Source organism: Centrocercus urophasianus, unplaced genomic scaffold, assembly GCF_019232065.1.
Source record: "Centrocercus urophasianus isolate 14NV4802_14NV808 unplaced genomic scaffold, USGS_Curo_1.0 seq_12, whole genome shotgun sequence".
Lineage (NCBI taxonomy): Eukaryota > Metazoa > Chordata > Aves > Galliformes > Phasianidae > Centrocercus > Centrocercus urophasianus.
The window spans coordinates 31,095,031-31,106,975 of record NW_024884364.1 but is presented as its reverse complement, the minus strand read 5'-3'; positions in this window follow the sequence as shown (position 1 = coordinate 31,106,975).

The window sequence follows — 11,945 nt, the reverse complement described above, 5'->3', positions numbered from 1 at the left end:
AATCCTAAATGAGAGTTATGCATTTTTTTGCCAGATTATTGGAAACAGATATGTTACATTTCTATCAAATTTTGTACATGGAGGACTTTAGGTTATATATTAGAAATGACGGATGAATATCTGAAATGCTAGATACTTAGCTAGAGCACCTTTGAAATCTTGTTGAAGTCACAAATGGTGGAAAATACTTCATACACCCACGTAGAGGGTGAACTCACTTGACTTGCTAGGAATCCCCTGTCATGGAGATAGCAGAGTTTTAGTATCACTGGATCCCACTGGGGACCACTGGGATAGCCCTGGCACATCCTGGATTATTAATTTGATTCTTCTGCTAGTGGTTACTCTCTAAATACCTGTGGTTTGATTTCTCTTTCTTGGCAAACAAATCCCAGAAATAAGAAAGATTTATATTCCAGCTCACATTTTACTGGAAATAATCAAATTCAAATATTCTATTTATTCTACTACAAGGTGAAAGTAAATACACAAACATAAAAATGCCTCTGATCCAAATTGCGGATCTCAAGTGCAAGAGTGGATAAGTACAAACCTCAGGACAGTTTGTAACAATCCTGTGTTGTCAAGCTTACTGTATCTAAAGCAAAAGATCTTTCTCTCCAAGGAACGGTTAAAGACTTTTTCTAAAGAGTTTGGCCAGGGTAAATCAGGAGTGAAAAATTCAAACTGTCCACTATACACCAACTCCTGATAGAAAGACATTATACTAGGACTAAAAAAAATATTTTGTATGAAGTACATCAGCTACAAACAATAGGGTTTGCTAGGAGTAAGCTTATAACCTAATTAGTATTCTTGCCAGCAGTGGGGACATCAGTTTTTAGCTGTCAGATGTAACAGACGGGCAGTAATATAAGTATTAGAAATCCAAACAGTACATGTAAATGAAGATAAAACTGTTTAACTGCAGCATGTGTGTTCAGGATTTCAAAGCACTTGACAAACTCCAATATAGCTATCTGGCAACTGTAAATGCAGAGAACAAATGAAGATTAAGAACAGCATTTCTGAAGCATCTGCTTCTTTTTATTGTCTCGTTTCTTTTAAATCTTACCTTTGGATTCACATCACAGGAATTCAAGCTAAACAGTGCCACATCATACACCTGGTTTTCAAAGGTGCTGAACTTCAAGCCTTCATTTACAGAGTAGGGAACAGTAGCTGACCACTGCAAGGTCAGATGGAACCACAGACATTTTGGAAAGGATGTAGATGTATCAACATCCTAACAAAATGCAAGCAACGAGGATTAATAATTTCTCCTCAGAGCTCATGCGACAGTGGGATTCATCTTATCTAAAATAACCCGTAAACCCATAAAAAGTAACCACATAAACTGGTGATTTTGGCTCCCTCCAGAGGAATGTAGACAGGTAACTCCAGGGAGCAACCCACTCCGCATTCTTTGGGCACCTGTTTTAGTATGAGTATGGCAGCCTAGCCAAGAGGTCTAATTGCTGAATGAAAGAAAAGTTAGGTGATATGTGGCATACATTATTGAAACTGTAATTAGAGATTGTTAATAGTATGGAAAAATTATTTCAGAAAATGAAGTATGAAGTGGCAATTCAGGACAAAAAAATCATTGCATTTACAAAGCAGTCTGGAGAACTTGCGAGTAGAACCTCCATCTTCTCCCCCATAAGAGAGAAATGAAGGAGAATGACATGGTATATGATTCATTAAAATATCTATCTATGCATATGATTGTACCTTTAAAACAATGCTATTCCCCCTACTCAAATGTCTTTACTAAGGTGAAAAAGGCACCTAGTAATCCACCATTCTGTTTCATGTTGCTCTAAGAATAATCTATTTCTTTTCAAAACGATTCATAAACGTCTGGAAGGAGGTCTGTAAACACAAGCATTCAATATTGGCCTTATGCATTGTTCTGTAAAGAGCCATCTCTATTCTAATGATCTGGTCCAGAATAGTTATGGTGATGGTCTCAAATCCACTTTGTATTGCCTACAGATTATTTCTTTCTATGAAACAGACACTTTTTCTATTATTTCTTTCAGAGAAAAAGAGTGGCATGTTTTATGATGGAAGACTTGCAAGTCATCATGCAAATACATATACAAATGTGAGATTTTATTAAGAGCTTCAATGACTTTGTAAGGTCTAGCTAAATTCCTATTATTTTTATTCTGCAAGCTAGTCACTGATTCATCTTCCTATAGCAAGCACAGAAGTCTGTGTAATCCTACGGAGAGCTTAAGGATTCATGTTTTTTTGTTTCACAAGATTATTTTTCTTTCCTTTTAGTTGTATCAGCTGAAGGGTGAAGGACAACCCTTTCCAAAAATTCTCCTCTTTCTACACTGACTAGTAGCTAGATGATAAGATTACACCTTGCATCCATTCTTAAAAGTTTATTATGAAAGAACTACATAGATGCAAATAATACTTGCACAAATATATCCTGTAGTGACCAGAATGGATACAGAAGTACCAGTTGGACTATTTGCAAGTTCAGGAACACTAATGTCTCATTGTAGAATAACAGAGAGAGGTCAGAATATGGCCCTGAAGCAGCCCTACACAATGCCAGTACACGCCAGTGCAGTTCAGTGACTGTACACAGATATATGAGGATACAGTCTTAGGAGGAGTGGCTGATGTAACCAAGATTGTTCAGTCTGGAGAAGAGGAGGCTCAGGGGAGACCTTATTACTGTCTACAACCACCTGAGAGGAAGTTGTGGAAAGGTGGGGGTCAGCTTCTTCTCCCATGTAACAGTGATAGGATGAAAGGGAATTGCTTCAAGTTGCACCAGGGGAAATACATGTTGGATATTAGGAAACACTTACTCTCGGAGCGCAGACTGCCCAGGACAGTGGTGGAGTCACCATCCCTGGAGTTGTTCAAGAATGACTGGATGTGGCTCTGAGGGACATTGTCAGCAGGCAGGGTGGGAGTGGGCTGGCAGTCAGAGCAGGTGAACTTAGGAGGTCTTTTCCAATCTTAATGACTCTATGATTCTGTGATTCTGTAATCCGATGATTCTGTGAAACAGAGGCATGAAAAATTGCCATATTACAGATGAGGGGCAAGCACTTTCTTTTCACTTTGCATTATACCTGTACTGTTGCACTGTAATTGATAAGAACAACAAGGACTATCCAGAGGGGGAAATTAAGAAACCAGCAGAATCAGGAACAGGTCTGCATGCAGACATCAGTATCCAGTTTTAAAAATAACTTTAATTTCTTAGTCGTCTGTGACTGAACACGACTTTAATTCTGTGGCATTTGGCAACTGTGTTCTGATAGCACTCACAGAAACCTCGTATCAAGCAAAAGAAAGCTTACAATTGTTTTAATAAAGTCTCAAATTTGCCCTTTCCTTCAATTCCCTAATCATTAGAAATTGCTTTTCTATTTGATTAATAAAATTAATTAAATAAAATTGGTGAAATATGCTCTCTTCCCACTGCATTTGTGAACGTAAAGCAGACTGAGGATTAAAATATTGTATACCACCCAGCTGCTGTTTTACTTGCTACTTTAGGTCTAGCAGGCTCTGAACAGCTGATGTAGCCACTGACAGCTTTCATCAGAGAGGAAAGGTTACTTATATCAAAGCAAAGGTAGTAAGGTATCACAATCTACCCAGAATGCTCAGATAGCACTGCTCACCTCTAGGAGAAAGCTTCAAAGGAACTTATGAGAGCAAGCTGTGAGACTGAGAAAAAGAGTTAGGTAGGTTTTGAAGTTTATAAACCTGAGTTTATATGAAGTTTATAAGCCAGAGAAATGACTGGAAAACAAGCTTTAGCTAATCAGCAGTGGGTGTAGTAGTGGATGGGGCACCATTTGGTGAAAAACATTAGTCTGTGTTGGCATTATCCTGGCGAGCAGTAGCAAAGCAGCTTAAAACCCCAGAGTCATGAAAATTCCAGCATCCATGTGTAGACTGTGGTTCAATATATTCTACTTTGACTGAGAGTTTTCCAGTGTCTTATGGGTATTATTATTACTACTACTTTGCTCTTAAGATCTTTTGCTGAGGTTTCAAAGCAATGGCTCCTGGCAGATCTGCTACCTAATTATTGACCTGGTTGGAGACGCTAAGGAGAATCATATACATAACTTAGTTTGCAAAGCATTTTGGCTATGCAGTTGTTTTGCAAACCAAGGTCTTTCTTTCTTTTATTTTCAGCTGCTTTTGTTTGACTGCTACATTTTTTGACCAATTCTAACAACAGTACTGAAAAATCCTCTCTATATATTTATTCTCTAGAGTTTCCAAAGATGAGGAAAAAAGCTAACAACATCCTTTTTTTTTTTTCTTTTTTTCTTTTTTTTTCTTTCTTTTTTTGCCTTTTGTCTTTTTCTCCCCCCTGCATGTAAAGCATTAATGATCAGCTCTTTAAAATATGTGAAAAACATCTGGCAAGTTTATGGCACTTATGCAAGAATGAGCACTGATATGTGATTCACATTTAGCAGAGAAAGAAGAAGAAGAACCAGAAGAAAAGCCACAGAAGGAATAGAAAAAAAAAGATGCACTATTGCAAAATAAATAAATAAACAATAGCAATAATAATAATAATAAAATAGAGAACCTGTCCCTACTATCCAGGCAAAGAGTGAAGTAATACCTCTCACTTGGAAAGGGACTGATGCAGAATGAACTGCAGCATAAACTGAGCAAAACAAAGCTCTAAACTGAGAATTGGGAATAAAAAAACCAAACCACATAGATCTATCTGCTCTTGGAAATCTACCTTCTACTGTCAACACCTGAAATCCCTCCATTCCCCTCACTTTGAATATCTTCCAGGCATTTTCTTTTCCACCAGCATTGGTGGTGATCTGCTTGCTTGAATCAATGGGATGGAAATAATTTTTACCACTAATGCAGAATGCTTTCCTAGTAGAACAGTGCTTAATGCCCTTAATACTTTTCAATCTCCCTCATGCTAATAGTTTAACAATTCTTTTGTGCCAACTACTGGGAAATCAAGAGGAAGCCATTTCCTGAAAACCCATGTCAAACACATGTCATTTTGTGGTGGAGATGCTCTCTGGAGATTCATTTCTGCCATTGCTAACATAGAATCAGCTATAGGGAACTAGAGAACAAACAGACCTTTGTCTGCAATCATCATCTTTTGCAATGCGGCATTTAATTCAAACTCAGCAGAAATGTGGAGATCTGTATTAAACACCAACACTCTTTATTGACTCTATGGGGGAGCAGTCCTCGCTGTGGTTTTACAGCACTGGTGAAAGCAATGGATGACTTCTGCAAAATATCACAGAAGGCATTCTAATGAGTTGGACAGCTCTTCAACCAGCAATGTACGTTCTATTGCAGACATTATAAGAGATTGATTGCTGTGAGTATATAAGGGCTAGGTTCTACAGAATTTTAGCCATCCTGAGAATAAAATATCTTCAATGATTTTAGGTTTTGGCTCCCACACGTGGGGTCTCTAATCCTCGTTTTTGTATGAAGGTCTTCTCTAAAGAGTTCAGGGAGACAGAGTTCTGAAGAAATGGAAGTTCCTGGTTGTCAAGGGTTTGCAGGCTGGTTCAGCCTGGTTCTGTGACTAGCGGGGTGAGGGGATTTTGCAAAATTCATGCCTCTGGAAAAGGGAAACAAGGGACCCCAAAATAATTAAAAACAGCAGCAACAATCTGAGGAGAAAAAAACTAATTTACTAAATATGGTATCGGAATGCAAGATAACACACTATAAGTAGATATTGAGACTAACAAATCAAATGTAATGAGAGAGAGGATCCAAAAGGTGGATAGCCATTACCATAACACTGAGGTGAGATGTGCAGTCCAGTTGAGCAGCAGGGAGGAGAGCCTGATGAAGAAGGACCATCACATCACCTACCAAGGCCTTATATCTGTTCCTCCTGAGCAAAAGTGATAGCAGTGCAGTGAACAGTCCTCTGGGGAATGTAGTTCCTCTCTTCTGAGACAGGTACCCGGAACCGGAGCATTAACACTGTAACTCCCAGTATAATATATGACATTATCATAAAGAATCCTAATAACCAAAAAATCATAAAACCATAACACTGGTCTAATGGCTTCACCAAAGAAGTGATATTGGAGCCTCCTGTCCCAGCACAACTACCCTGAGTAGTACATGTGTAAAACAGTAAAGTCAGGCCAGTTTCACCACATGCAGATTTTTCAGTCACTGAAGTCAGCACATTTAAACTTTTGGATGAGAAGATAATCAGGCTGTGATGATAATAAAAAGAGCTGCTTTAGCACTGCTTTGGGACCAGCCGCTCAAGTAGCTATTTATAGATGAAAGAACAACAGGAAAAGAGAAGGGAAAACTGAACTGACTGAATGTGTGAGTGACATTCTTCAGGTTTAATTAACACATCACCAAAATGATCTCAGGAGTTACCTACTTATCTTCTGTTCTCCAAACATCTGATCCATATGCAATTTTCAGAGAAGTTGTAATCCCCACATTCACAGTTGTGAATTAAGAATAAAGCTTAATATATACTTTGGTTGCTCTGGAAGTAATGTTTCTTATTTATTTCCATAGAAACTACAACAGCTACAAAGAACACAACAAGATGATTTTATAGAGCAAATTCTCAGCTACCAAACACTATTTTTCAACACATTCATCACTACTGATTGTGTATTTTTGTTCATAATGATCTAGAGCTTGCATGCTGCGTTGGTAAAAATCTGCACCATTAGAGGTGATCCATTGTTTCACAGCTGTTAGAATGGTGTCACTGATGAAATGCACCACCCACCCCTCACTAAGCTCACACCCACTGTATGGTCTCTGTAAATGTTCAGCAAAAGTCAGTATAGTGTATGTCAATGAGTGCCTTTTTTTCCACATAGAGGAATTTAGTCCCAACACCTTTGCTCAACATGTGCTTCCATATCAGACACCATTTTGTCAGACTGCTCCTCTACTGCTATTTGTCGCATGACAAAAAAAATGTAATGGGATATTGGTGGGAAGGTTCAGCCTCTACTGCCCTACCACCACCATTCATCTCTGACATCATGGGCCAACATAATAAAATAGGAAGCATTACTTTCAGAGCATCCCTCGTACATAGTGCTCTGGACCTTCAAGCCCCTCAGTGAGTGCTGATGCAGTGACCCTTGCTATAGTCTTTCAGTGTATGAAGCAAACATGAATCCTGTTAGGTGGTTATGTTTCACGAGGAGAAAATCCTGTCCTCAAGACCAGCTCTCACATTTTGGGCCTCCAGGGCCCCCATTGGGCTCCCCTATGAGCAATTTCGAGCAAAGCTGGGGTTTTTCTAAACCACTGCTGTTGATGAAATAGTGTCCCAGAAACCATTCTGGAGTGGGGATTGCAAAGGAAACATGGCAGTTTGCTTTCTCATCTAACTCCATCCATACCTCTGCCACTGCTTGGATATATTCCCTCCTGTACCTCACGAGTGCAACACAGTAAGGAGCTATATCCTCTGCATTTATTTTATTCTGTGGGTCTTCATTCTGCCCTGTAGGCATCAATTTATTAGCTGTTAACATGCTTTCCCAAAAGCAAATAAATAAGCAAAATGCTATACTGAGGCAAGGTTGAAAATAGCTCTCCTTCCCCCCTTCTAAAAAAAGGGCAACAAAAACTGGATCTTAGCTCTCCTCAAATCCCGATTGTGGAGGAAAGGTAAGGCAGCTGCCCGCAGCGATGAGGTGCCCGAGCCAACTCCTGTAGGGATGCAGGATCTGTTTCCACTAGATGGCATCTCCGTCCTGCAAACATCTCCCGCTGCCACACCATTACCTAACTCTCAGTTTACACAGCTCATCGAACACCATTCCAGCTTTTAGAAATTAAAGATGGGCAAATATTTCATTAGCCTACATCAATTTATACTGCATGAAATAGTGCCTCAGAGCGTGGCATTGGAGTGTCTTCCTTTCAAACATCCCATCCAAAACACTGATATTTGCTGTAAAGACCTGGTGAGAGAGTTTGTTCTCTCCATCCTTTAAAACATTTATTTCCAGATGTGCTTTCTGGTTAGGACAATGTTTTCAATGCTGATAGCAAATTGTTGAGATTTTTCATGCTTACGGGTTAATAATCCATCAGCTCCAACTAGCAAAACAAAGCATTTATTGATACTGCAAAAATCTGTCTGTGAATTGTACTATAATTTGTTCATTTTACATAGTCTGGGACATGACTAATATTGTGAATAAAATAGTGGAAGTAGCAGACTTCTCCAAGCCTCATGCACCAAGGTCTCATCAGAACCTGTGCCATCTATAATAAATGTCCCATCTTATGAGTCTGAAGTAACGAGGAGGCACCATTAAAATTGAGTCTGCGATAAGTAGTCCATCTACTGCTACCAGGAGAACAAAGGAGCTTTCTTTACCCTATCAGTTTTTCCAAAATATCTGCAGCTTTATTATTACTGATAGACAAGGCTATCTTGGAGCAACAGGCACGTGTCTTCTTATTCATACTCTAAGAATACGAATATTCTTAAGGACACCAACATACCATGTACCTGTACTTCAAATACCCGTGATATACACCTAGACATTAAAAAAGATGGTCTTAAGAAATTTTAAAAAGATTTTAAACAGATCCATTAAAATTACTTGTCAAGGTAGCATAACACCAATGGAAATAAGAGCCCCAGTGCTGCCACACACAGAACTACTTTTTAACAGCTGTGCTTCTCGGGAAAATCAAGGGAGTCTGACATTAAAGAGATTTATCCATGTATTACCATCCTATCTGCTTTGGTGCAGATCTTAAAATAATTTCCCTGGACACTTCCCTAGTGGAAGAGCAACATTTCTGAACTTCTGTCCTGACTTTTCTATTGAGGCAAAAGCTCCGGAAGAAATACCAAACATCAGCCCAACAGCTGGTGGAAAAAAGCCAGATTCATCACTGCAGCCACTGTAAATGGAAAAATGTATCAGAGATTAGATTAGGTTTGTTTTCAACTGAAGATAAGGCAGATATGGTGACAACAAGCCAATATGTCATACCCATTAAGATTTGAAATATTTTTTCAGTATTTGAGTATTCAATACACAGACAGAACAGTTGTCCCTAATAAACTGAACACAAGGAATATCACAGATACTATGATAATATTAATCAAACAAAAAAATTAAGCTGGAACTTCTCTGATGTCTGTTGCTTGAGATAATTAAGAACAGTATGGCCACAGGGGTAAGAAAACAATAAAAAAATACAACACTGTGATAATGGTTGCATGGTGTTTTAGATTATTGTAGTGTTGAATGTGCTATTTGATATCATGGCATTTTCAGTGATCTAAGGCTTGTGTAGTGAATGAGAACCTTGGCACCTCCCTGTTCTTCCAAATAGTAATGCGACTTATAGCAAAAATATTGTAATAAGGAACAAATGCTATCCAAGTGTCTCAGCTGCCAAGTGACAGCCTGATGTAGCCCTAGATGAGCTGACGAAAGGTTGGGCTGGAAGTCTCAGGGCCTAAGTTCAAGTTTCTCATGTATCTCTGACAGATCCTGTCTTCTCAGTCATTTCTTCATACACTTCCTTGCTGCACTTTCTATGAACACCAGCACATCCCAGGCCCTACATGACTCTTGCCTGAGCCAAACAAGTGAGGATGTCCTCCTGCAATTTCCTCCATCATAATGCATTCACATTTTCAAGGGCAGAGTGGACACAGCTCACACACTGAGTCATTTTTCAATTGCAATCTCAAGACTAAAACTGGTATTGCGAAGGTTACTGTTCCTTACTGCAACTACACATGCAAGGGGAAGAGGTTGTAGAGTGAGGGTTTATTTAGTCTTTCAGTTTATTGTTAAAATTCGTCTTTGTTTTTACCACCTCTAGCAAGAATTGATTTGATTAGGTATGAAGAGGAAAATATAACTATTGAGTTCAGAACCTTCAGGGGTTATCTGAGTCTGAAATCCTGGCAAATCCACTGTGCACTAATCTATCACTAGCATCATTACTCAAAGAACATTTGCCTCAAAAAAAAACCAAACCCTTCTTTCTTCTTCAGGAAATCTCTATTGGAATGATAATGCTGATTTGATACAGTTAAAAGCACAGGCACGTCTTCATTTCTATGCATATTTCTTCTAAATAAACAATAAATTGGGAGATTTCAGGTATGTTGTTTTGTGTAAAAAGATTGTGCCCCAAGCCCATTGCTATTTGCTTGACTTTCTACTGGGGTATTCAATGCCTTAGAAAAATTAGTAGTATAATGAAGGAAAATGTCACCATCTGTCTGAAGCTGGCATTGAGAGTGAAATGCCTAAAAAAATGCATATTATTCCCAAAAGTAATTTATCATTTTGACCAAAAGATAAAGAATCCAGCACTGTACTAGTCATGAAATTTCATGTGCTCAGAGGCTTTAAACCACTACAGTTTCTTCTAGACTTTTGCCAGCACTTACTAATGCCAGTGCCAGCAGGAAAGCACTGCAGGTGGAGCAAAATCAGAAAGGGCAAAATGGAACATGAGGAGCCTGAAACTCCTAACTCACAGCACAACAGTAGCACATAGAATCATAGAATCATTTGAGTTGGAAGGGACACTTAAAGGCCATTTAGTCAGTCCAACCCCCCTGCAATGAACAAGGGCACTTACAGCTAAATCAGATTGCTCAGAGCCCCATCCAGCCTGACCTTGAGTGTCTTCAGGGATGGGGCACCTACCATGTCTCTGGGCAAGCTGTTCCAGTGCTTCATCACCCTTGTTATATAAAAGACTTATTCCTTATAACTAACCTAAATCTCCCCTCTTTTAATTTGAAACCATTTCCCCTGTCCTATCACAATATCCCCTGGAGCTCTTTCCTGTACAAACAAGGTCTGTATGTAACCTGCTATGGGACACTTTGTGTGGCCTGCTACATCCAAGTAAGTTATAAAATGGAGGTGGTACTTTTGCAGCGAAATCACAGCTGCAATCATGGAAGACAAATATGTTCCAATCAAATAAGAAGAGGAAAATAACTCCATAACTCTTTTGTGTTTTCTCTCCCCTTTTCAGTGCATTTGGCTTTGTGCTTACTCTTTCCCATGCTCCTCACACCCCCCATTTATTTTTTTCTCGAGTGGTTAGTCTTTCTCTTCTTTTGATTAAGGCCTAGCTGAAGTAATAACCCTCTGTGTCAGAAAGCACTGGTAGGTTTTATGTTCTGCCCCTGGTGGCACACCATGTTGCCAAGGCAAAAAACACTATGTGGAAACTTTGGGGATCAGTGAATTCCATAGCTGTGTTCCTGTTAATTCTCAGGATCACCCTTGATTTCTTTGAAATGCCAGAGCTCCACACCTCTGAATCCAGACGCCGTTTCTGCTGCAGTTATTATCCTTAGAAAATCATTTTATTTTTGGAAATTTTCTCATCGGGAGGAACGACCACTGCTCTTGGTGAAAGACATGCATCTGTGAACAGTTTAACACTGGAGATCTCAATCGGCTTTACCAATTTTTAACCACTGCATATTGTGACCAGTTCTCTAATTTTATTACCTTGCCAGTGCTACTGAAACTCAGCAACAAGCACGTTATTTCAGGACTCTAGATTTCACAGGGTCTCTACTCAACTTTCTTCCTTCTGTTTATTTCCATGTTCTGAAATTAGAACTAAATAAAGAAATGAAAATGAAATAAAGAAATAAATAAAAGAGGAGACAAAAAATAAGAGATTATTATTTTCCCACTTAAATCCCACCTAGACTACAAATCCCACACTGAATGAGAAACAATAGTGTTAGTCCCAAGAGTAGTAGCTCTAATGTACAGCATATAATATTCATAAGGTCTCACTGAGCTTCAGACAGAAGGTAAATTCAATCGTCAGTGTTTTGTACATGAAGAAAGTACAGAAGAAAAATAACTTACTGAAGATCTCATTGCAAGTAAACAGCAGGACTGAGACTAGGACAC